This window comes from Hypanus sabinus, chromosome 5 (genome assembly GCF_030144855.1).
Source record: "Hypanus sabinus isolate sHypSab1 chromosome 5, sHypSab1.hap1, whole genome shotgun sequence".
NCBI classification, from domain to species: Eukaryota; Metazoa; Chordata; class Chondrichthyes; order Myliobatiformes; family Dasyatidae; genus Hypanus; species Hypanus sabinus.
The window spans coordinates 156,020,056-156,047,585 of NC_082710.1; positions in this window are offsets into that span (position 1 = coordinate 156,020,056).

Consider the following 27,530-nt stretch of genomic DNA (forward strand, 5'->3'; position numbering starts at 1 on the left):
CAACAGAAGTGATATCAACGGTGTTAATGTAGTGTCAACGAAGAAGTATACTAGGGAGATGTGACTTCACTTTGCAGAAATATGGTATATTATCAATAACATACACGTATTCGCTTTCAAAGGAAATTGAAATATTCTGTACCAAACTTAGTCCAAAGACAGCTAAAGTAACCTTTGTCGCAGTCCGTTCTGTACGATACTTGCCTCTCAGCTTCTGAAAAGCAATGACAATGAATCGATAGAACTTGAAGGCAACAGTTAAGCGCCGGAGCAATCAATAACTGGAAAGTTTAGGGCGACGTTGAGGGTGCAAATAGGCGTGTAATCCAAGAATGAACGCGGAAAATACGTCATTAATCTCATACAATAGTACATCAAATATTATCATCGGTAGATCCACCACAACCATTGTAACCATACAACGAGTGGTGCATTTAGAAAGACCCAACGTCCCTTGTCAGAAATGTCACAATAGCCATTAGGTTGCCTATAACAGCAGAAAAACGTAATTGTACAATATTAACGAGATTAAACGCTTACAGAGGAATATAACATTGTTTAAGACTTTGGTATGGTCATACAGTTTATTATCACTTTGCATCAGGTAAGAGCGTGAAATTCACTTGTATTGAAGCAGGATTTACGGAGAACTACAAACACGTTTTACGTGATGGTCGTTTAAAAGTTGTCAACGTTGAGCTGTTGGCATAAATTGGGGCGGCTTTTCTGTAGCAACAAGCTGTTGCAGGAGATTATTCGACTGACCGCACTAGCGAGGATTAATTGTGGCTAGTGGAAATGAGGAGGTGGATGGTAAGTTTGGAATAGTTTGGGTTGTTGCTTTGGAAGACGTGACATATTTTGTACGTATTTCAATACCTGTAGTGGCAAATCGGGTGAGTTATAAAATTGAATAATAATCACATGCAAAAAAGAATTTATGAAATTCATGTCCTTATATATTTATGATTTTCAGTTTGTTTGAAATAAATTGGAGATTTTTCTTGCTTGAAGGGTACTTTTTCAAATACAGAGTAAACTGGATAAGATTGTACACAGCAATCCCTAAGCGCAAATTATCTTGCAAAGAACCATTAAAGAAATGTAATAATTTGGGCTTACAAATGATTATTGAAATGACTCCGTGTTCTGCATGGTCTGATTTAAGCACAAAATAACTAAATGCACGCGTTAACCACATGGCGTCCTGAATCTGATCCGGATTCAACCACCACAGTGAAATTGCGTTTCTTTTATTGCACTAAAGAGGTTTCCCTTGATATATCCGGATGCCTGGTATGAGCATGTCCGTTTTACTCCCATCGTATCACTCCAGCTCTGAAGAGGATTCCTGAGGACAGAAAACATTCCGACAACACATTCCGAGTTTGTAACATGGATATATAAATTAAAAAAAAAACTATGTTATAACGAAAGTTTAATGTTGCTGTTGGATTCTTTCAACTTCACATTATCTCGTGGCTGCCACACTATTTCCAGTATCCCATCTCAAATGCATCATGATCAATAAATGACAAGTTATTGGTGTAACTTTACGTTCTCGCCATTCTTAAATGATCTTGGCTGTGATTTTGGGTTTCAGGTTAGCGCATAGTTTAGTCAGCATTGAGTAAAGTAGAAGATTTTATTCAAAGTATAAAGGGCTTTACATGAAAGTAATTCAGAACAATAGCAGCTACAATACAAACATAAATAGAAAGAAAGTTGTCCACGAGATGGTCTGTGCAATGTACTTCCATTTATCTTTGCAATGGTTCTCATTTTTACTGTTATGTTGTAGGTACTTCATTTAGCAGTTTTGTTCTGCTTTCAGCCTGTTTGGGTTATTGTTGAAGATAAGGGATGATGAGAAATGTGTACCATCCAATTAGGATGTTCGAACTGGGGGGAGGTTCTTTGGTGAGCGACACTAAGGCTGGTCTTGGGGCTTTTGCACGGCGGGAGATGAAGAGAGAAAACGCTGCGAGAACAGGTGGCAGGATTCGACCCGGTGCGGGACTGTGAGTCAATGAAGCCAAGTGCCGAGATCGATTGAAGATCGGCGAATATCGGCAAAATGCTGAGCTCCAAAATTTGACTGTTAAGTTCAAATGGGCGCTTTTCTTTTTCTATTTCTTAGAAACATAGAAAACCTGCAGGACAGTACAGGCCCTTCAGCCCACAAAGTTGTGTCAAACATGTCCCTACCGTAGAAATTATTAGGCATACCTATAGTCCCCTATTTCCCTAAGCTCTATGTACCATTCCAAAAGTCTCATCAAAGACCCTATTGTATCCACCTCCACCACCGTTGCCGGCAGCCCATTCCATGCACTCACCTCTCTCTGAGTAAAAAAAAAGCTTACCCCTGACATCTCCTCTGTACATACTCCTCAGCACCTTAAACCTGCGCCTTCTTGTGGCAACCATTTCAGCCCTGGGAAAACGCTTCTGACTATCCACGCGATCAGTGCCTTTCATCATCTTATACACCTCAATCAGGACACCTCTCATCCTCCGTCGCTCCAAGGAGAAGAGGCCGAGCTTACTAAACCTATTCTCATAAGGCACACTCCTCAATCCAGGCGACATCCTTGTAAATCTCCGCTGCACCCTTTCTATGGCTTCCACATCTTTCCTATAGTGGGGCGACCAGAACTGAGCACAATACTCCAAGTGGGTTCTGACCAGGGTCCTATATAGCTGCCACATTACCTTTCGACTCCTGAATTCAATTCCATGATTGATGAAGGCCAATACACCGTACGTCTTTTTAAACACAGAGTCAACCTGCGCAGCTGTTTTCAGCATCCTATGGACTCGAGTCCCAACTCTGATCCTCCACACTGCAAAGAGTCTTATCACTAATACAATATTCTGAAATCATATTTGACTTATCAAAATGGACCACTTCATACTTACCTTGGTTGAACTCCATCTGCCACTACTTTGCCCCGTTTTGCATGCTATCAATGTCCCTCTGTAACCTCTGACAGCCACCAACTTACTAACCCATCCCTCCACTTCCTCATCCTGTTCATTTATAAAAATCACGAAGAGTAAGGATACCAGAACAGATCCGTGAGGCACTCCACTGGTGACCGATCTCCATGCAGAATATGACCCGTCTACAACCACTCTTTGCTTTCTGTGGGCAAGCCAGTTCTGGACCACAAAGTAATGTCTCCTCAGATGCCATGCCTCCTCACTTTTTCAATAAGCCTTACTTGGGTTACCTTATCAAATGCTTTTCTGAAATCCAAATACACTACATTTACTGCTCAGCCTTCATCAATGTGTTTAGTCACATCCTCAAAAAATTCAATCAGGCTCGTAAGGCACGACCTGCCCTTGAAAAAGTCATGCTGACTATTCCTAATCAAATTATGCCTCTCCAAATGTTCATAAATCCTGCCTCTCAGGATCTTCTCCATCAGCTGACCAACCACTGAGATAAGACTCACTGGTCTATAATTTCCTGGACTATCTCTACTCCCTTTCTTAATTTAATGGAACAATATTATTAAACTAGATTCTAAAGATAGACTATATGTCACACTCACGGGTTAGACAGTGCATCAGATTCGGTAAGGGCGCTCGTGGGTATGTACACCTTAGCTAATTACTATTTCATTGTGATAGTATTCAACTCCATTCATTCCGTCGTTGTTCTCGTCGAGACTTGGATACGGACATATCTACGCTTCGCTTTCTGTATTCCACCTTGCCTGAGAACCTGGATTGTCGTGTCAGCTGAATCTGAAGACTAGCAGTATTCGTTTTATTCTTAGTTGTTCCTTCCAGCCGTAGGGTAGGCTTCGTTGTTCATCTGAGTGTTTTAGTCAACGGCCCTCTTTGGCCTAGCGTTTGTTTTGTTTTCCTTTGAACAGTGTTCTCATTAAAGTCTGTGAATTATCGACCGGCGAGTGTTTCTCACTCCGCACTTGGGCCATGTCTGCACCTGGTGACACCATATATATTTTCATTGGCGGTCAATTGGAATTAAAAGTCCATCTACGTCAACTTAAAGGTACACAATTAAGAAAATCAACTTTTAAGATGGAACTTTCTTGCTTTATCGTCGCATTAAAACGCCAATACTGACACTTAAATGGACCCATGCAGATTTTGTGAAACATATTTTTAAATCATGGGTTCACGAAATACGATTTCTTCACCTCTACGGACACATACTATTTCATTGGAGCCTCCTAGTCTCCACCCACCTCTCATTCCAGACTAATCGTCTGCAGCCTATTTAGCTCCAGTTCTCATCCACGATCCTTGTTCATTTATCAAACCAACAGCCTCAACCCGTTGCTCCTCTGTTTCAAAATTAAGAGAAAATTTGCAGATGCTGGAAATTAGCCGTAACATCGAGTGTACTTTTCTCATAGATGCTGCCTGGCCTGCAGAATTCCTCCAGCATTTTGTGTGTTTTGTTTCAATATTTCACTCATTACCTTGTTGTCGTGTCGTATTTAAGTCTGCTTGCTCTTGTTTTATGGCCCCCTCTGGCTTGTTATTTTGCGATCTGTTATTAAAGTGATGGTTCACATATATTATCTCTGCTGCTCCGCTTTTGGGTCAAGCGTCCTCTGACAGGAAAGGGCTGACTCAGCAAAGTTTTCTCACCTAAAGTAAGTCGTCCGTTAACACGAGCACGCGATCCAAAAGCCGCAGAGCACCATCTGTCCGCCACTAACATCCATCTTTCTGCTTCACTTCAGAAACTCTACGTCAGTAACCTCATCCCTCTGAGCCCTGGATTCATTGCTCGAACAAAGAAAAGGCACGACACGAACTGACATATTAAAGAAAGAATCAACAAATTAGTACAGTAATGAATAGTGACTCTATGCACCTTTTGTTTAGCTGAACGGCCATGACGTTCAGTCTTGCTGAAGTATATTTGAATTATGAGTTTAGTCATTATCTTAAGCGCAACAAGTGCTACACCTGCCCTTACTCTTCCACCCTCACCACCATTCAGGGCCCCAACGAGTCCTTCCAGGTGAGGTGGTACTTCACCAGGGAGTCGGCTGGTGTGATATACTGTGTCCGGTGCTCCAGGTCTGGCCTTCTATATATTGGTGAGAACCGACACAGACTGGGAGACCGTTTTGCTGAACACCTACGCTCTGTCTGTCAGAGAGAGCAGGATCTCCCAGTGGCCACACATTTTAATTCCACGTCCCATTCCCATTCTGATATGCCTATCTACGGCCTCCTCTACTGTCAAGATGAAGCCACACTCAGGTTGGAGGAACATCACCTTATATTCTGTTTGAGTAGCCTCCAACCTGATGGCATGAACATTCATTTCTCTAACTTCCGTTAATGCCCCCCTTCTTACTCCATCCCTTATTTATCTATCTATTTATTATTGTTTCCTTTTTTCATATTTCTCTCTCTTTTTTCTCTCTCTCTGTCCCTCTCACAATCACACCTTGCCTGCTCTCCATCTCCCTCCGGTGCTCCCCTCCCACTTTATTTCTCTCTAGGCCTCCCGTCCCATGATCCTTCTCCCTTCTCCAGCTCTGTATCCCTTTTACCAATCAACATTCCAGCCCTTAGCTTCATTACACGCCCTCCTATCATCTCCCATAATTTCTGATCTCCCCCACCCGCTCCCACTTCCAAATCTCTTACTATCTCTTCTTTCAGTTAGTTCTGACGAAAGGTCTCGGCCCGAAACGTCCACTGTACTTCTTCCTATAGATTCTGCCTGGCCTGCTGCGTTCCACCAGCATTTTGTGTGTTGCTTGATCTTACTGAGTAGCAGGATAGACAGAAAGGGCATAATATCCATCTCGTTCTTCTTTATGCTAAATCAATATCCCTACCGTTATCACTAGGCAAGTAATGACTTGAATGCTCATCGACATCTCGGCTTTCCAATTAATCCATCAGTTGGTCTTTAAAGAATAAAAACTATCGGCTTCTGTTAGCCTATTCATATGTTTACAGGACGAGCAATTCATATAACTTAATCTTTTTCAGAATAGATGAGGAATCCTGAATAAATGTCCCGTCATAACTACATAGATAAATTCGTGGCATCATCATTTTTGCAGTACGACAGTGTTTCAATTTCCACGAAGGGAGAAGTTACAGAACAACGCTGTAGGTCCAGGACGAGTGTACTGACATGGACGCGATTTACAGATGTTGCTTTTTGTGTGCACCCGATGCTCTTTTTTTTCTTAGTAAAGGTCTCTGGTTTGAATAGTGCTGAACGAGCAGACGCAACAGCTTACGATTTAAGGAGGAAGGCACTTACACCTATTGCGCCAGTGGTGGTGTGAGTAAACTCTGGGAACCGAGAAATTATAAAGAATTGCTTTCATTAGAGAATGACATATTTCCTGATTGCTCGAACAGGATCTGTCTGGAAAGACAGTAAGCAAGAGCTTTTGCTTTGCAGATAATATGAAATGGCTGCAGAGTCAAGATGAGTATCATACGCGCAGAGTATTTACTGCCTGGTCATCTCTTCTCATGAGTACCTCTTCTCATGAGGTCCTCTTGAGTTGCTAGACAACAGTGCTCCCAGTCTATTGATTGTCAGGGCCAAACAACAATAATACTGAGGTATATCCATGGAGAAGTCTTCTTAAAAATCTCAGAAGCAGGAGGGAGTTCAAGTCGGATTAAATTTGCTTAAATTTGGAAGACCGAATTTCAAGGCAAAATGGAAGGCAAATGGCAGGATTTTTAACAGTATGGAGGGTCAGAGTGTTCGTTGGGTTCACATTCATAGATCCCTCAATGTTGAGGGATCTTGACAATGTTGTTAAGAAGGCGTATGGTATGTTGACCTTCACTAGGTGAGCGATTGAGGTTAAGAGCTGCGAGGTAATGTGGCAGCTCTACACCAAGCATATTCTGATCGGGTCTTATCGTCCCATTATACGAACGATGTGGAAGTTTAAAGGCGATGCCGAGGAGACTTAACACGGTGCTGTCTGGATTACAGATCTTGCTTTACAAGAATTGTTTGAGCGGGCTCATGCTTTACCCTTTGGAGCGAAGGAGGACAAGAGGTGAGATCACAGTGGTGTACAAGAGGATAAGAGGCATAGATAGAATGGACAGACATACACTTTTATTTTCCTGGGCAGAAAAGATTAATACAAGGGGGCATACATGGAATGTGATTTGAGGAAAATATAGGGAGATGTTCTTCACACAGAGAGTGGCGTGTGTGCGGAATTCACAGTGAGGGGTGGTGTTGGATGCAGATACTTTAGGGTCAGTTAATACACTCTTAGATAAGCATTTGATTGACAGAAAAAGTGAGTGTTATTTAGGAGGGAAGGATTGGATTGACCTTAGGGGACGTTAAAATATCGGCACAGCATAGCCTGTATTATGCAATAATATTCTACGTCATTGGTTTTGCAAAATGCTGACAGTTCGCTGAAGTACTAATATCTTGTTTAATATGTTTGTTCAGTTAAGTGTGACTAATTCCAAACATTACGCAGCATCACTCATCAAGTGTGTGATTCTATATAAATACGTCTCTGTTTTGCGAGCAGGAGAGTAGCAGTGTGTACACCACTGTCAATAGTTGTTCTTTTCGCTCGGAATCTGGAGGAGCCGGTAATCATACAGGTAGAAAAGATCTTCTGCCCAATTCTCGCAATACTTTGTGTTCCTGGTAAGTCTATAACAGTGATCAATGAATTAGATAATCCTTTTTTACTGTTACCATATTCTTGCTGTTAGATTCGCCAGATTACGCCTCACTTTTCCTGGTGGTCATTAACGAATGATAGGAATACAACAGAAGTCCGCAACATTTCGCTATCTAGAATTGAGTAACTTATGTTTTAAAAGTCGCTGATTTAAAACGCAGGGCTTTGATACAATATTGTCATCACCTGGCACAGGTTCAGTGTTGGATCAAATCTCCAAATGAACAATCCCTTCGAAATTCGGTGTCTGCCTGAGAAAAATACATTGGAATCTCGCTGCGTTTTTTTTGCGAGGAAATCAACTCACTCTGTAATCCAACTTATTTGTATTATAAATTATTAATCTTGTATTTACGCAACTCTTCGCACGAGGAAGCTTATTGAGTTCTTTTACTTCCCAAAATGCGACTCATGATAACGGCAGCAAGGCATCGTTGCTTAGCAACAGCATACAACCAATCCCGAAAACTTAAATTCAGTATTACAATCCGTATCTATACATATGGGGTCAACTTATAAGATGGTATTAAAGTGAGTCAAATGTTTTGAAAATAACCAGTCGTTATCTTAGGCTTGTGGTCAACATGATGGAATAAGCAACACAGCAGCCCGTTGACTGGTTATTGCATGGTTTACAGATGAAGAATATCGCGTACTTTTATGAATCCTTCAGTTTTACTGGAAAAATTTATGAATTCCTGAAACGAGGTGACTGAAAAAAGAACAGATAGTTCAAGTGACCAGAAACATGTACACCCATTCACTTTGCAGTTCTAAATGTCAGTTAACCACTATACAATATTGACGGTGGAGAAATCATGATCTGTTCCTGCCATTTGTTGAGCGTAAATACAAATCATAAAGCGACAAAGTACTTGTGGGATTGAGGAAGAATATTTATAAATAATAAGTTGGACTACGATATTAAAAGATTTGTGGCTAAATTTTCCGATGATACAAAGATAGGTGGATGAGCGGGTAGTGTTAAGGAAACAGAGAGCCTGCAGAGAAACTTAGATAGTTTAGGGGAATGACAAGGAAGTGGCAAATGAAATACAATGTTGGAAAGTGTCTGGTCACGCACTTTGATGGAAGAAATAAACTGGCAGACTATCACTTAGATGGGGAGAGAATTCAAAATGCAGAGTTGCAAAGGGACTTGGGAGTCCTTGTGCAAGATACCCTAAAGTTAACCTCCAGGTTGAGTCGGTCGTAAATAAGGCGAGTGCAATGTTCGTATTCATTTCTGGAGGTATAGAATATAAGAGGAGGGATGTAATGTTGAGGCTGTATAAGGCAATCGTGAGACCACGCTTGGAATATTGTGTGTAGTTTAGGGCTCCTTATTTTTGAAAGGATATACTGACATTGGAGAGAGTTCAGAGAAGATTGACGAGAATGATTCCAGGAATGAAAGGGTTACCGTATGAGGAATGTCTCGCAGTCTTGGGCTGTATTCCCTGGAGTTCAGGAGAATGGGGGAGACGATCTCATAGAAACACTCCAAATGTGAAAAGGCCTGAACAGATTAGATATGGCAAAGTTATTTCCCATGGTAGGGATTCTAGGGCAAGAGAACACGACTTCAGGATTGAAGAACGTCCATTTAGAATAGACATGCTTTTAGAACTGAGATGTGGAGAAATTACTTTAGCCAGAGGGTGGTAAATCTGTGGAATTTGTTGCCACAAGTGGCTATGGGGCCAAGTCATTGGGTATATTTAAGGCAGAGATAGACAGGTTCTTGATTAGTCAGGGCATCAACGGGTATTGGGTGAAAGCAGGGGAGTGGGGATGACTGGAAGAATTGGATCAGCCTATGATTGAATGGCAGAGCAGATTCGATGGGCGAAATGGCCTACTTCTGCTCCTGTATCTTATGGTCATATGATCTTATAAAAATTATTTTTCTTTTTGCAGCTAATTTGATTGCAGTCCTAATTCTATGTCGTGGAAATTGCGGCCTATCTAAATGTATCACCCGTTACTTGTTCTTCATGGCAGTGGCAGATCTTATGGTGCTGATATTTGAAGTGATTCTGTATGAGATAAAAGATGCCTATTTTCCATATTCATTTCTGAATTACACTCCAGTCTGCAGCGTCAATCTCGCGCTGTTATTCTTTTTCGTTGATTGTTCTATTTGGTTAACAGTGACTTTCACGTTTGACCGGTTTATTGCGATTGGTTGTCAATCACTGCTAACAAAATACTGCACGGAAAGGACTGCGTCTATTCTGATTGTAACTGTTTGCTTCTTGAGTATCCTTGAAAACATTCCGATCTACTTCGTTTACGAACCACGGGAAATTGTCGATGGTTTGCCATGGTCCTGTTATATAAAATCGAGTAACTATACAGCAGCTATGTGGGCCACATTTTTATGGCTGGAAAACATTTTATGTCCATTGGCACCTTTTATTTTGGTTACGCTGCTTAATTCTCTGACCATCAGACACATCATACAGGCTAACAGAGTGAGGAACAACCTCCTTGGAAGAGACAATTCTACGAGACATACTGATCCAGAAATTGAAAACCGCAGAAAATCAGTCTCTGATCTGGCGATCTCTGGCAGTTTTATAATCCTATGGATGGTTATTTTCATATGTTAGTTGTTTGTGAATTTTGCAGACACTCAGTTTTTAGGAGCAAATTATAATGACCCTTTCACAATTGCCGAGCAATCCGGCTATATGCTGAGGTGTTTAAGTGCTTGCACTAATACTTTTATTTCCGCAGTGTCTCAAGGGAAATTCAGAGAGGAATTGAAGAATATGATTAAGCGTATACTATGTATATTTATAAATGATACAAAAATAAAATCAGTAATTTCTAAAAGATACCATGCCATCTTACCTATCGGAAGTTATTCGTTACAGCATCGGACGTTACTTAATGTAGCACGTTAGATCACTTGCTTCGGTCAATATTGTGTTTTACTAACGTTCTTAACTCATAAATATCAAAGGATTGTTTTATTCAGATCTGAAATATATTAGTTGGGACGAGATAGTTCCACATTAATTTGAGCAAAAATATATGGTCTCTAACATAATTCTTAAGTTTACTTCCATGAGTCATGGACGCTGAAAAAATTTGGGTAAATCAAAAAGTTCACCGATGCGTTATTCGAGATAACGATCGCATAGCGCGTTCCCACTTTCAAATCAAAAGGATCTTATGACATAATTTTTCGAGTTGGAGAATGCCGAGTTTATTAACAGTTTGCAAAAATAATCGGGTCCCTTGAATTGCAACGTAGCTAAAATAAAGGACTTTGAAATTTAGAAATCGTGCTGAGCTGTGGGTCCCAGGACACGTAATATATTATAAACGTGGCTTGTACGGCTATTGGTGTACAGATTAAGAACAATAGCATAGTAAACACACGTGACTTCGAAAAAAAAGCTAGATTCAGAGATGAATAAAAAGTAGATACTTGGACTTCCGGTGTAATAGTGTGGGAGAAATGGATTTAAGTCAGAGAGTACTTGCACCGAATCCAGGGAAAGATGGAGTTGAACAAACGCGTACTGCAGCGAGAATGAATAAACTATCGGTCCAGGTCTGATAGAGAGGTTAATTGAAATTGGTCTAATATAAAGAAATTTTAAAAGTTTGCGGATAATACAAATACAGGTGAAGGAAGAAGTTAGTGTTCAGGAAGCAGGAAGTCTGCAGAAGGATTTGTGCGGAAAAGGAAAGAATGAGAAACAGGTTAGCAAATACATGGCAGATGGGACAGTGTATGAATTGTGATAATGCATTTAGATAGAAGTAATGAAGGCAAAAATTAGTTTCTATACGGGGAGCGAAATCGGAATTCGCAGGTGCAAAACACTTGGAAGTTCAGCTGCAGGATTGCTTAATTGCCTGAAGGTTACCTTGTTGGCGGAGTCATGCAATTAGGTGTAAGGACGATAACATCATTTTTCAATAGGCCATACATACAATCCTGTGACCACTTTATTAGGTACAGGGGTACTTCTCTTCGTTAATGCAAATATCTAATCAACCTATCAGATAGCACGTTTACTCGATGCATAAAGAATGCAGACGTTATTTATTATTTATTGTTGCTCGCTACCTCTTACGCGCGGGAGGGAAGGGAGCTGGGGAGGACTTGAGGTTTTTATATTTAACTGTCATTCATTCTTTGGGACACTCCTCTGTAATCGTGGATGGTTGCGAAGAAAAAGCATTTCAGGATGTATATTGTACACGTTTCTCTAACATTAAATTTGACCTTTGAACATTTGAACATTTGACATACAGCATGGAATAGGCCCTTCTGTGCTATCTATCAATTTAATTTGGAACACTTTACAATGAGCAATTAGCCGACCAACGAGAATGTGGAAGGAAATGAGAGCACCCGGAGATATCCCACGCAGTCATGGGAAGAACATATAAACTGCTTAGATGTAGCAGCGGGAATTGAACCCAGGTCGTTAGTACTGCAAAACATTGTGCAATCCACTATGCTGAGATGCTTTTAGCGACATGCCCAAGAGGTTTCATTGTTGTTCAGTCCAAATATAGAAATAGGGAAAAATGTAATGTAAGTTACTTTGACCGTGGGACGATTACTGGATCCAGACGGGGTGGTTTGAGTATCTCAAAAAATACTGAGCTCCTGGAATTTTTACGCTTACCCTATAGTCTACGGAGAATGGTATGAAAAACAACATACATCCAGTCAACGGTAGTTCTGTGGGCGAAAAAGCCTTGTTACAGGGAGAGATCTGAAGAGAATGGCTAAACTGGTTCAAGCTGACAGGAAGGCGACAATAACAAGCAACCAGTCGTTACAACAGTGGAGTGCAGAAGAATAATATTGAACGCAGAAAGCGTCGACCCTTGAAGTGGTTGGGCTCAAGCAGCACTAAGTGTGCCTAGCCCTTATCAGCTCTGGTCGGGTTTATAATAGACATCATCGCCGCTGATTTCACTCCTCCACTTCTATGCTCAATTAGGCAACCCCACACCAAATCGTTCATTTTGGACACTGGGTTCAGGTCTCTCCAGTTCAAAGATGCAGACCACAATAAATTTGTATTAATTCTTCTGCCTGATCAAAGAACATCCCAGAAATAACTTTTACTTTGAAATGATCGCTGGTTAGTAATTTATTGATAAGTTCTTCATAACGTCCCTTCAAGTATCTCAATAGAGCAAGAATTAATTCAGGAAATGAGAAAGGTGTTGAGCAGAATAGACTGGAAAACAACAATGGCATGGATGACGGCAGAGCTACAATGTCTGGAATTTCTGGAAACAATTTCGTAGACACAGGATATGTACATACTAAAGCCGAAGAAGTATTCGAAAGTAAAGGTGACACAATGTGGCGAACAAGAGAAGTGAAAGCCAACCAAAAAGCCAAAGAGAGGGCATATACAGCAATAACTAGTGTGAAGTTTCAAAGGTACATGGAATGTCAGAGAAATGTATGCAACATACATCCTGAAACACTTGTTCTTCGCAACCAACCACGAAAACAGAGTGTTCCAAAGAATGAATGAGTGTTAAATGTTAGAACCCAAAGTAACCCCCCCCCCCCACCTCCCTTCACTCCCGTGCGTAAGCAGCGGTAAGCAACAATCACCCTCCCCCCACCGGCAAAAAAAGGCATTGGCACGCGCCACCGAGCATTCAAGCGTGAGGAAAGCAACAGTAAAGACACAGATTTGCAGTCAACGCAGAGACTACGCGCTTACCCTGTATTCGACAGAACACAGGTTCTCTCTCTCCGTAATAAGGGAGAAAGGGATGTCTCCGTTTCAGAGCGAGAGGGGAGATATAACAAACAACTCGCTGGTTTAAGATGTTATAACTCCGTTGCGTCGTTTGCTCCTAGCTCTGTGCCCAAAGATCTCAGGACTCCGGACAGACAGCCAAAGTTGTTCCAGCTCCCACGACACACGGGTCCGGGACACCGACCTTCGATCCCCTCCGCTTCCAGAGCCCCTAGATCCTAGGCCCGCAAAGGCGAGCCAAACTCTTAGGCTACGCCCTTGAGATAATGGTCACTGTCCCCCAGATGCTCACCCACTGGGAAATCTGTGACCTGACCCGGTTCGTTACCGAATACTAGATCTAGTATGGCATTTCCCCCTAGTCGGCCTGTCAACATACTGTGACAGGAATCCATCCTGGACACACGTATCAAACTCTGCCTCATCTAAACCATTGGAAGTATCAGTTACTAATCAATATTAGGGAAGTTAAATTCACCCACGATAACAACCCTGTTATTTTTGCACCTTTCCAAAATCTGCCTCCCAATCTGCTCCTCGTTATCTCTTCTGCCAGCAGGGATTCCCAATAGAGTAACTGCTGCCTTCCTGTTCCAAACATCCACCCATACTGACTCAAAAGAGGGTCCTGCTACATTGCAAACCCTTTCTGTAGCTGTAATAGTATCCGTGACCAGTAATGCCACTCCTCCTCCCCTTCCCATCTCCCCTCTATCCCTTTTAAATCACTAACATCCAGGAATATTGAGAATCCATTCCTGCCCTGGTTCCAGCCAATTCTCTGTAATGACCACTACATCGTATTTCCATGTATGTATCCAAGTTTTCAGTTCATCACCTTTGCTCCTGATGCTTCTTGCATTGAAGTACACGTACTTTAACCTCTCTACCTTACTACGTTTACACCTTTTATTCTGCTTCACTTTCTTCAAATCATCTTTATGTGGTAGAGCTGGAGTTGCTCCATGCACTATACTTGCAGTTCTCGGATGACCTTTATTCTCCTTCACTTCAGTATCTGCTCTAACACTCTGGTTCCCCCCGCCCCCCGGCAAATCTAGTGCAGCACTAGCAAACCTTCCCGCAAGGATATTAGTCCCCTTCCAGTTTAGGTGTAACCCGTCCCGTCGGAACAGGTCCCATCTTTCCTGGAACAAGGCGCAATTGTCCAGAAACATGAAGCCATCCCTACTGCATCAGCTCCTTTGCCACGTATTTAGCTGCATTATCTTCCTATTCCTAGCCTCACTAGCACGTGGCACGGATAGCAATCCTGAGATTGCAACCCTGGAGGTCCCGTCCTTCAACTTTACACCTAACTCCCTAAACTGTCTTTGCAGGACATCCTCCTTCTTCCTATCCCCGTCATTGGTCCCTACATGGACCACAACATATGGCTGCTCACCCTTCCTCTTGAGAATACGGAGAACTCGATCCGAGATATCGCAGTCTCTGGCACCAAGGAGCCAACAGAGCATCCGGAATTCTCGATCTCTCCCACAGATCTTATCTGTCCCCCTATCGAATCCCCTATCACTACTGCTCTCATCTTTTCGCTCCTTCCCTTCTGAGCTGAGGGTCCAGTCTCGGTGCCAGAGACGCGACCACTGCAAACTGTCCCCACCAACAGTATCCAAAACGGTACACTTATTGTTGATGGGAACGGCCACAGGGATGTTTTTTAAACTCTCCCGCGGTTATCGGTTATGTTCAATGTTGACACTTCGCTGGAGTATTAAAAATCTTGCTTAATGTATTTGTTCACTTAGGTGTGACTAATTCAAATCATTAAGCAGCATGACTCATCAAGTGTCCATTTCTGTATAAATACGTCTGTTTTGCAAGCAGACTCTCTGCATATCACTGTCAAGAGTTGTTCTTTTCACTCAGAATATGGAGCAGCCGGTAATCATACAGGGAGAAAAGATCTTCTACTCTAGTCTCGCAATAATTGGCGTTCCTGGTAAGTCTGCAAAAATGATCAATCTATTACACAATAATTTTTCTCTGTTACCATATTCCTGCTGTTAGATTCGCCAGATTACGTCACTTTCCCTCCTGGTCAGATTCAGATTCAGATTCATTTTATTGTCATTCAGAAACCACAAATGCAATGCAGTTAAAAATGAGACAACATTCCTCCAGAATGATATCACAAAAGCATGTGACAAAACAGACTACACCAGAAAATCCACGTAACTTTTGGCAATCCCCAATCCAGAGTCCGGAGAGGCTGCTGCAAATTAATATCACGCTACAGTTTAGCGCGTTCCCCGGAAAGGAGCTCCAAATTAACGAATGATAGGAATACCACCGAAGTCCGCATCATTTCTCTATCTAGGACTGAATAACTTTGTTTTAAAAGTCCCTGATTTAAAATGCAGAGCTTTGATCACCTGGCACAGGATCAGTATAGGATCAAATCTCTGAATGAACAATCCCTTCGAACTTGCCGGTCTCTGTCAGACAAAAATATAATTTGGAATCCTCTTACTTGTTTTTTGCGAACATAATGAAATTAACTCAGTTTTTCATACAATTTAACTGTATTCTAAATTGCTAACGTTGCATTTACGCACTTGTTAAGAATGACTCTTTGGTTAACGTAGAAGCGTATTGATTTCTTTTACTTCCCAAAATGTGGCGCGTGATAACAGCAGCGAAGCTTGGCAATAGCATACAAACAATCCCGAAAAATTAAATACAGTAGTACATCCCGCATTTGTGCATTTTGGATCATATTATCGGATGGTATTAAAATGAGTCAGATGTTTTGAAAATAACCAGTCTTTATTTTCAGCTTGTGGTCAACATGATGGGATCACTCATAGAGCAGTCCGTTTACTGATTATTGTACGGTTTACAGATGAAGAATACCGTGTACATTTATGAATTCTTAGGTTTTACTGAAAAATTAATGCGTCATGAAACGAGGTAAATAAGAAAGAAGAACAGATAATTAAGGTGACAAACAGTATGCATACCCGGTCACCTAGCAGTTCTGAATAACAGTTAACTACTCTGCAACATTGTCGGCGGAGAAATCATGTTAGTGTATGATCTATTCTGGCCACTTGTTGCGCCTAAATGTAAATCATAAAACGACAAAGCAGTCTCTAGGGATTGAGGAAGAATATTTATGAATGCAAATTCTTTGTCTTTTTGCAGCTAATTTGATTGGAGTCCTGATTCTATGTCGTGGAAATTGCGGCCTATGTGTTACCCGTTACTTGGTCTTCATGGCAGTGGCAGATCTTATGGTGCTGATATTTGAAGTGATTCTGTATGAGATAAAAGATGTTTATTTTCCATATTCATTTCTGAATTACACTCCAGTCTGCAGCGTCAATCTCGCGCTGTTGTTCTTTTTCATTGATTGTTCTGTTTGGTTAACGGTAACTTTTACTTTTGACCGGTTTATTGCTATTAGCTGTCAATCACTGCGAACAAAATACTGCACGGAAAGGAATGCATCTATTCTCATTGCAATTGTGTGTCTCTTCAGTATCCTCGAAAACATTCAGATCTACTTCGTTTACGAACCACCGGAAATAGTCGATGGTTTCCCATGGTCCTGTTATAAAAAGTCGAAATTTTATACAGCACAAATGTGGGTCACATTTTTATGGCTGGAAACCATTTTATGTCCATTTGCACCTTTTATTTTGATTATGCTGCTGAATTCTTTCACCATCAGGCACATCATACAGGCTAACAGATTGAGGAGGAACCTCCGCGGAAGAGACAATTCTACGAGATACACTGATCCAGAAATTGATAACCGCAGAAAATCAATCATACTACTGCTGACAATCTCTGGCAGTTTTACAATCCTATGGATGGTTCCTTTCGTTTGTTATTTGTTTGTGCATTTTGCAGAAACTCAGTTTTTGGAAACTAATTACAATTACTCTGTCACAATTACCGAGCAATCCGGCTATATACTGAGTTCTTTAAGTGCTTGCACTGATACTTCTATTTACGCAGTGTCTCAAGGGAAATTCAGAGAGGAATTGAAGAATGTAATTAAGCGTGTTCTATGTCTACGTACAAGTGGACAGGAAAACACAATCTGTAACTTCTAAATGCTAGCATGCCATCTTAGCTATCTGAAGTCATTCATTAGAGCAACGGACTTTGCTTACGACAGCACGAGAGAGCACCTGCTTGGGTCGATATTGAGTTCTACGAACATTATATACCCATAGATATGAATGCATTTGTTACATTCAGATATGAAATAAATTGGTTGGGACAAGATAGTTTCATATTAATTCGTGCAAACCATTTATGGTTTATAACATAATTGTCAAGTTTCCTTCCATAAATAATGGGCCACTAAATCATTTTAACGAAGTTAAGTAGTTCACCGATCCGTTATTTAAGAAAAGGATCACAAAGGACTTCCCCATTTTCAAATAAAAATGCTACATAACATAGCTTTATTTTCGAGTTCCAGAATGACGAGTTCGAGCTTGCAAAATTAATCTGGGCACTGGGATTACATGCTAACACCCACCCCGCACCAAATAAAATTATATTGAAATTTAGTAAACGTGATGACGATGCATTACCGTTCATGTTGTGGGTCCTGGTACACGTTATATTTTATATAATAGAACGTGAATAATACGGCTATTAGTGTACAGTTTAGGAATACTAGAATGTTAAACATATATGATTTCGAGAAAAAAAAACTAGGTTCAGAGATTAATAAAAAGATATCTGGACTTTCGAGGTAAAAGTGTGCGAGAAATGGATTTATTTCAGAACGTAATTACCCGCCTAATCCAGAGAATGTTGGAGTTGAAGAACTTTATACAGCCGTGATGATGAACGAAGCATTGGCCCAGGTCTGATAGAGGAGTTAACTAAAATTGGCTCAATTTAGAGAAATGTTACAAATTTGTGGATAATGTAAAGATAGCTGGAGGATAAAGTTGGTGTTGAGGAAGCAGGAAGGCAGCAGAAGGACTTGGAAAGAATTAGAGACAGATTAGGAAAAAAGTGGCAAATGGGTTAAAGTGAACGATGTGTGATCATACAATTCAACAGAAGGAATAAAGGCAAACGCTAGTTATTACCCATTTATCCCACCGAGTCTGCTCCGCCATTCGATCAGGGCCGATCCTGGTCATACTCAATCCCATGGACCTGCCTTTTTGCCACATCTTTGATGCCCTGACCGATCAGGAAACCATTAACTTCAGTTTTAAGTACACGCACGGATTTGGCCTCCAACGCAGAATGTGGCAGCGTATTTCACAGATTTGCTACATGCTGTCTAAAAAAAAATCGTCCTTATATCTGTTCTAAAGGGTCTCCCCTCAGTTTTGAGACTGTGCCCTCTACTTCTGGATACCCCAAGCAGAGGAAACGTCCTCTCCACTTCCAGCCTATCTAGTCTTTTTAGTATTCGGTAGGCTTCAATGAGATGCACCCCCACTCCCGCACACACACACGCACGCTCCTCTAAATTCAACTATGTACAGAACCAAAGTTGTCAAATGCTCCTCATAGTTGTAGAATTACCCAGTTCCATCATGGGTACTAACATCCTTAGTATCCAAGACACTTTCAATGGGAGGTTCCTCAGCAAGTCGTCGTTCTTTTTAAAGGACAACCATCACCCAGCAGATGCCACGAAGGCCCCGTTACAGACGGGTCTGAATGCAGTATCCTGCGTTGGATCCGTAGGTGCATCTTTACACAATGCCAATTTCCCTTTACATTTATAAACCACTTACAAAAGATGAGACGAATCTCTCGGATTCTCTACCCCAGAGATTGGTGACAGTTAGTTCACTATTTGTATTTAAATTAAACGTGATTTTTTTTTATAACAGATATCAGATTGGTGGCTATTGGGATTCTTATCCAGTTTTGACCCTAAGAATTGGATTGTATTTTTCACATTGGATCTTATCAGCCTGATGATTATCCTTCACATTAGAGGTCGTGTGTTCATTGTTCGCAGCAGCTGAACCTGAAGTTTTTCAACCGAACAACTGCAATTACATGCACTGTACTACAATACTATTTTTGGTGCACAAGCCTGAAGAGACTGACGTGATCCGATTCCACATATATCTAAAACTGAAAAGTGATTTTTCACATTAGTGATGGTGTTAAATCGACGATATGGAATTGGTTGCTAGACTTTAAGGAAAAAGTTAGTTCCAAAAACACATACTGAAGTCTGTCGGATCTCAGCAGGCCAGGCAGCATCTATTGAAAAGCAATAAAGATTCTCGAACCGAAACGATTACTTTTTATTTCTTCCCATAGATGCCGCATATACTGCTAAGTTCCTCCATCATTTTGTGTATGTTACCCTGGATTTCCAACATCTGCAGAATCTCTTACGTTTAATATTTCCAGATGAATAGTTTTCTGTTTGGAAGCTTGAATGTCAGGTTGAGCAAACTTGATTGTAATATCAATTGTAATGCGACATTGACTTTGATCAGTCCTGGTGTGATCAATGTTGAAAACCCATACCCTCACTCGCTCCCAGTAGCAGCTGTTTGCCCTTTCCAATGAAATTATGCCTAGGACTGCAATGAAATTGTCTTCAGTGTAATGCACAGTTTGATAATGCAGCTTGAATCTCAACAGCCACCAACCTGACTCTGTTGCCATGTCCTGTGCACTGTAAAGGTGACAACACATTGAGGATTTTTAATCACAAGAGTCCCCGTCATAGAAGCAAATGTTTATTTAGTTGCATTAATGCCGGCGCTCATTTGTCAGTTTTTCTGATACACTTCTGAAAGCTTATGAACTGTACGGAAGACCAAAATAGGATATACCAGTATCCTGCCAAGGATGCACTGAAGCATCCATCATGACAGGGCGCTGATGATAGGCGAAAATGGGCTCCCATTCATGAAAACCGGCCCCGATGTTGGACTTTGGGGATTGAGATTTATCGCTGTTCATCACCCGAGATTGATGGGTATCAGAGTCGATATCTGAGCATGAAAGTGGCCTGTCATTACTTCCATAAATTCAATTTATCTAAACATGTAAGCAAACCTGTAAAATGCAGTTTGATGACACTTCCGGATTGCGCAAGGCGTTTCTTATTCACTTTCCACTTTGTTGTTAACGGGAAGAATTTCCACGATTAGCAAATGAAATTATATATTTTAATATTTTATTTCTTGTTAATTTAGACATTTTTGCTGGAGTTATATGGTATAATAGGCAGTCTATGTGATTCGCTGAGATGAACTGTCAATTGAATAAATAAAACAGGCTTAGTAAAGTAGCAGATAACAGAACTGTGGAGGAATTGTAGCGGGTGTACGTGGCTGGGGTGCGGAGGGCAGAAAGGTTGTTCAGAAATGGCACCTGCTTGATAGACTAATTGACTTCCTTCTGTTAAGAATGTTTCACATCTTGACTGCTCCTGCATTCAATATAATGCAGCTCATCTTCTGCATTCCGTTTTCCCAGAAAAAACTTCTATTCCCCTGATAACCACAAAACTATCGATTAGTCTTCATTGTAGTTTGCAACCAAGTCTCAAAAAGCTTATTTCGCTTGTAAGTTCGGAAGTTTCACCTTTCCACTGGAAAATCAATTCCTTCCCACCCTCCTTCGAGAGATGACTAGATTAGACATCACATCGGGGGAAACATCAATTCTGCATCCATTCTCTCGTCTCATTGAATCTTATACAATATGTTTCAATGTGATTATCTGCTCTTCTTCTGAATTCGATTGTAGGATCAGGCAGCTTAATCTCTCATCACACAACAAATCTTAAGAGTCAGTCTGGTGAACATTGATGAAAACTCTTCATCACTAGTATAGATGCAAGATCTTTATACAATATTCAGGTGCAGTCTCACCAGGGCTCAATATTTAAAATTTGCGTAGTATGGATAGATATCATCCTAATTGGCGTATTTGTTCTTTGTAAACTGCATTGGAAGATCTATCATAGTCCAAAGCTTTGATTTTGTTCTACTTTATTTTCCGAATGTTGTGGTGAGATCTTCAAACAAAAGACATTTCAAACCTTTTCCAACACATTGTCGAATCCATTGTCGTGTATGGAGAGCTATCTGGGCGAAAGTACGATCATTTAACTTTTGAGTATTTTCATCAGTTTGAAGTGGAATAAATAATATTCATTTTAGCCCAAAAAGAGCCATTTGGAATTATTCCTGCGGGGACTCCATGAGATCAAACTCACTCTTACGGTCTTTCTCGACAGCTCTGCAAATTCTACTTTATCAATTAGTTCAATTTTCTTTTGAAACCTGTTACTGGAACTGTATTTACCATGCTCTCATTTATTCCGTAGGAGATAATCATTTGCATAATTCCGTTCATGTTATCTTTCAATTTAACACCTGCAATCCCGTTCTATGGATCTTTCTGCAACGGAAACTATTTTTTCCTGATTTGATTTGGGAAAATCTTTACGATTTGGAGCATGATTTTTTTATTAGAGATGCAAATTGAAAAAAAAAAACACAACCCTGAAAGGAACTGATGTCGTTGATTGCAGGGATCAGTTTCAAAAATTCTTCAACACCCCTTATACATTGACATTCTCCCTAGATTTTTCTGCTCAGACCAGAATATAAACCATATGGAGCTGGCCTTAGTGCACAAACTTTCCTTGTTGTATTGTCCTTCAAATAAAGCTCCGATTCTTACAAACTCTTCAGTTTATTCTGAGTCTTCAGTTATTTTTCTATTTAACTTGCTGCATTTCTCTAATCCTGCTCCATATTTAAAATACTACCATTCGATTTATATTAACCCTGTTTGCTTATAATTTTTATGACATGGCATCTGCTACGTTACTGCCCGTGGCGTTATTCTACATCCGTGGCACTATCTTCCCTGTTGTTTATCAGATGTTCATATTTTGTCTTTATTGGGTTTTTATCCTCAGTTCGGTTATTAATATATATCAAAGCTACTTTGTACACTGAAATACTGGAATGTGCTGCAATAATTGAATTCTATCTTATTTGTGTGATACAATTACTGCATTTAAAAACATTTCGGACATACTTAAATAATTTTAACATGGAAGGATATAGACTTAATCGGGAAAATCATGTTAGTGTAGCTGAGCAAAAGCATTGCGTGGATATGGTGAGCTGAAGAGCCAATGTCTGTGATATATCACTCTATCACTCTACCACCATGAATATTTTAATATGAATCCACGCATTTGAAATAAAGAACATGATCGCATTGGTTCAAAAGCTCTTTTAATCGCTTAATGCCTGGAATATTTGTGAATTTGGTTGTTGCAGAAAAGAAGATGCTGTTATGAAGAGAGGTCAGCTTTGATAGAATGATAAAGTATAAGTGTCCCTATGAGACATTCATGTTTAGAAACGATTCTATTCGGAAATCTTGCATGATTAATTTTCATTATGAATTCAGACATAAATATTTAACAGAGAAAATTATGTCAGGAAAATTATGTTAGCTTTATGTGGTATAATTTTTTTCCATTCGAGTTGTATTCTTTTGATGTCTAAGGCTTGCTTTGATATTGTGTTCTCTCTTATTGTGTGATAACTTACAAATGTAATTCTATTAATAGGATTACTTTCCACATATTAAATATATTTGCATCTTTGTTGCCAACTTCATAATGGACTAAATAGTTTCCGGTTTAAAATTGCAGAATCTCAGCGACTTCTGGCTGATGGCTAAAGAAACAAAGGAAGCAACTAAGTGCTTCATTAATCACTCTTTTCCTGGCAAACGATCATCTCAAGTAATAACTCTGTAACTTCCCTTTGGACTTTGAGGCAATTCGAGGTGGCAGAACCGAGGCGAGGCGATGCAGTGGGCCCATCGCAAAAAGTGAAGAGGCCGCGAGGCTCGATCGATTTAAGCACCAAGCAGAAATGGTTAAGTAGGACATAGGCAGAATTGGAATGGTCGGGTACGGGCAGAATCGAGGCAGCGCGGTCTAGGCCCCAGAGCGTATCGAAACGACTGAGCCTGATGTCTGCCCGACGTTTTAAACGGCGGGGCAGATTGAAAGGGTCAAGGTATCGGAGCCCAAGTGCTGGGTTGTGTCGGCTCAGCTCGCTGCTCCGTTGTGCTTGAACTCCTTGTGGACTTCAATTTAGAATGCTCTTTGTTTGTATTTATTGTTCGGACGGTTTGTTTTTTTTTTGGGGTGTTTCTTTGTTCGCCTGTTGTCAAGGTTGTGTAATGTATACGGAATTTGGTAATAAGTTTATTTTGAGTACTTTAAACTTATCGTATTCATTTACCTTAGATTTAACCTTAAAAACAGCAGAGAATAAAAGTTAAAGCAGATTAGAATTAAAATAAATATAGAAGTAAGCTCCCTACTGTATTTGCTGCAGTATAGTGAATTTACTGGAAGTGATCATTCAGAGCTACAGGTTGCTTTCGACGGATGATCAAATATAAGAGACCCTGCTGCTAAAATTGAAACTTGTTCCTTAAATTCATTTGTTGTAATTGTCGGTAACGACTGATGTAAGGGATACAACTGATTTTCATTCTACGTTATTATAAGAGCTCTCAGAGGTTTTCACCAACCATGCAGGTAAAGGGGAGCTAGTGTTGCAATAAAATTAAGTTTTCAAAGCGTTGAATAATCAAAAAGTTACACAAAAGCTAAGAACTCATAGGGTTAAGAGCTAGCTAATGGTTAAAAAACTGAGGATGGGAATAAATAGAGAAATTTCAGATTTGTAGCTGGGGCTTGAACATCTATTTACAATCAACATATTGCTTTTCAATATATTAGAGTTTGCTGATAAAATAAAACTGGATTTGAAAAAGAACAGGAGAAGTTGCCAGCGGCCGATTTTAATCAAACAGTCGTGAAACTGTACGGCGTTGTCTGTAAACAAGAAACTGCCCATCCCGACGCATTTCAAATTATTGTCGGCGAACTCAACCAGGCCTGCTTGAAGAAAACCTTGCCCAATTATCACCAGCACTGTATCTGTTGCACCAGGGTTCCCAACATACAAGAGTACAGCTACACTACCATAATGAACGCCCATCGTTCCTTTCTGTGACGACATTTTGGCAAATGAACGATTTGGTTGTACTCATGCTACCTGCAGACAAACAGAGCCTAATAAGCAAGTCTCCAGAGATCTAGACAACCAAGAGGTGATTGCGGGGGCTGAGGGACGGTTATAGGAAAGCTTTGAGTCAGTGAGCTGGGCCATGATCCAGAACTCATCTGAGGAAAATTAGTAGAAAAAGGCTGAATGTCCATCTGTAATCAATGAAGAGCTTCCTGATGTATGCATCTTTGCCATCTAGATGTTCCTGTATTGAGTGAAAAGCCAAGGAAATGGCACCTGCTGTGACCTGTTATAACTGTATAAAAATTGGAGTGAATCCAATTCATCTCTCAGGCAGAAGTTGACACGTTCATCACCAACCTCTCAAAGCACTTCGTTTCAATCAATGTAAATGCCACTGGATTGTGTGTGCTAAGTGTTATTTAGCAGATTATCACATTCATCTTAGGTACCATTGTAATTGAAGTCTGCCCAAAGCAGCAAGTACTACAAACTGCTGAAGTGAGTGGTTAAAGATGAACATTCCAGCTAGTTATTGAATGCCTATCTTTTGTACCCAGCCAGTTACGTATCTGGGCCAGATAATTTCAACCTTCTGAAGACTGTTGTCATGACAGCCTTTAGGTCTGAAATCACAGGGTCTTAAATGACTGTGAAGGTTTAAGAAGCTGCATCCATGCTTTGAATGTCAAACTGAGCGTAAAAGGCTTAGAGTCATAGGAAGGCATTCCTGCCTGTGGCCATTAAACTTTACAACTCTTCGCTCAGAGTGTCAGACACCTTGAGCCAATAGGCTGGTCCTGGACTTATTTCCACTTGGCATGATTAAAGTATTATTTAATTATTTATGGTTTTATATTGCTGTATTTCTACACTATTCTCGGTTGGTGCAGCTGTAACGAAACCCTATTTCCCTCGGGATCAATAAAGCATGTCTGTCTGGCAGGGAGCGAAACCTTATCACCTATGTATGTACAAAGGTAGCTGCACTTCAAATAAATTATTAGGGTTATTAGAGACATAGAATCATAGAAAACCTACAGTGCAATACAGGCCCTTCGGCCCACAAAGCTATGCCGAAAATGTCCTTACCTTAGGACTATCTCGGCTTACACACAGCCCACTATTTTTCTAAGCTCCATGTATTCATCCAGGGGTCTCTTAAAAGATCCTATTGTTTCCGCTCCACCACTGTTGCCAGCAGCCCATTCCACGCGCTCACCACTCTCTGCATATAAAAAAATTACCCCTAACATTGCCTCTGTATCTACTTCCAAGCACATTTAAACTGTGCCCTCTCATGCTAGCCATTGCAGCCCTAGGAAAAAAGCCTCTGACTATCCACATGATCAATACCTCTCATTATTTTGTACACCTCTATCAGATCACAACTCATTCTCCATCACTCCAAGGAGAAAGAGCCGAATTCACTCAACCTATTCTCATAAGGCATGTTGCCCAATCCAGGCAACATCCGTGTAAATCTCCTCTGTGCCCTTTCTATGGTTTCCATGTCCTTCCTGTAGTGAAGCGACTTGAAATGAGCACAGTACTGCAAGTGTGGTCTGACCAAGATCCTGCATAGCTACAGTATTACTTCTCGGCTCTTAAACATAATCCCACAATTGATGAATTTCAATGAACCGCATGCCTTCTTAACCACAGAGTCAACCTGCGTAGCAGCTTTGAGTGTCCTATGGACTCGAACCCCAGGATCTCTCTGATCCTCAACACTGCCAAGAAACTTACCATTAATACAATATTCTGCCATTATATTTGATGTTCCAAATTGTACCACCTCACACGAAGGGTTTTAGCCCGAAACGTCGACAGTGCTTCTTCCTATAGATGCTACATGGTCTGCTGCGTTCCATCAGCATTTTATGTGTGCTGCCACCTCACACATACCTAAGATGAACTCCATCTGCCACTTCTCAGCCCAGTTTTTCATTCTATCAATGTCCTGCTGTAACCTCTGACAGCCCTCCATACTATCCACAACACCCACAACATCTGTGTCATCAAGAAATTTACTACCCCATCCTTTCACTTTCTCATCCAGATCATTTATAAAAATCACAAAGGGTAGGGGTCCCAGAACAGATCCCTGAGGCACATCACTGGTCACCGGCCTCCATGCAGAACATGGCCCATCTACAACCACTCTTTGCCTTCTGTGTGCAAGCCAGTTCTGGATACACAATGCAAAGTCTCCATGGATCCCACGCCTGCTTAGTTTCTCAATAAGCCTTGTATGGGGTATGTTATCAAATGTCTTGCTAAATTCCAGACACAGTACATCTACGGCACTACCTTCATTAACCTGTTCAGTAACATCCTCAAAAAATTCAATCAGACTCGTAAGGAACGACCTGCCTTTGACAAAGCCATGCTTTCCAAAATTTCCAGCACATCCTAGAACCATAGAACATAATAGCACAGAAACAGACCTTTTGGCCCTTCCTGGCTGTTCCAAAACATTTTTCTGCCTAGTCCCACTGACCTACACCTGGACCATATCCCTCCATACATCTCCAAAACTTTGATTTATAAAGGCCAATGTACCATATCTGTTCTGGGACCCCTACTGTTTGTGATTTTTATGAATGATCTGGATGAGGAAGTGGAGGGTTGGGTTTGGAAATTTGCTGATAACACAAAGGTTAGGTGTGCAGTGGATAGTGTGGAGGGCTGTCAAAGTTTACAACGGGACATTGATAGGATGATCAACCTAGATAAGTGTGAGGTGGTTCAGTTTGGTAGGTCAAATATGATGGCAGAATATAGTATAAATGGTAAGACCCTTGGCTGTATGGAGGACCAGAGGGATCTTGGGGTCTGAGTCCATAGGACACTCAAAGCTGCTATGTAGGTTGACACTGTGGTTAAGAAGGCATATGGTGCATTTGCCTTCATCAATCGTGGGATTGAGTTTAAGATCCGAGAGGTAATGTTGCAGCTATATAGGATCTTATTCAGACCCCACTTGGTGAACTGTG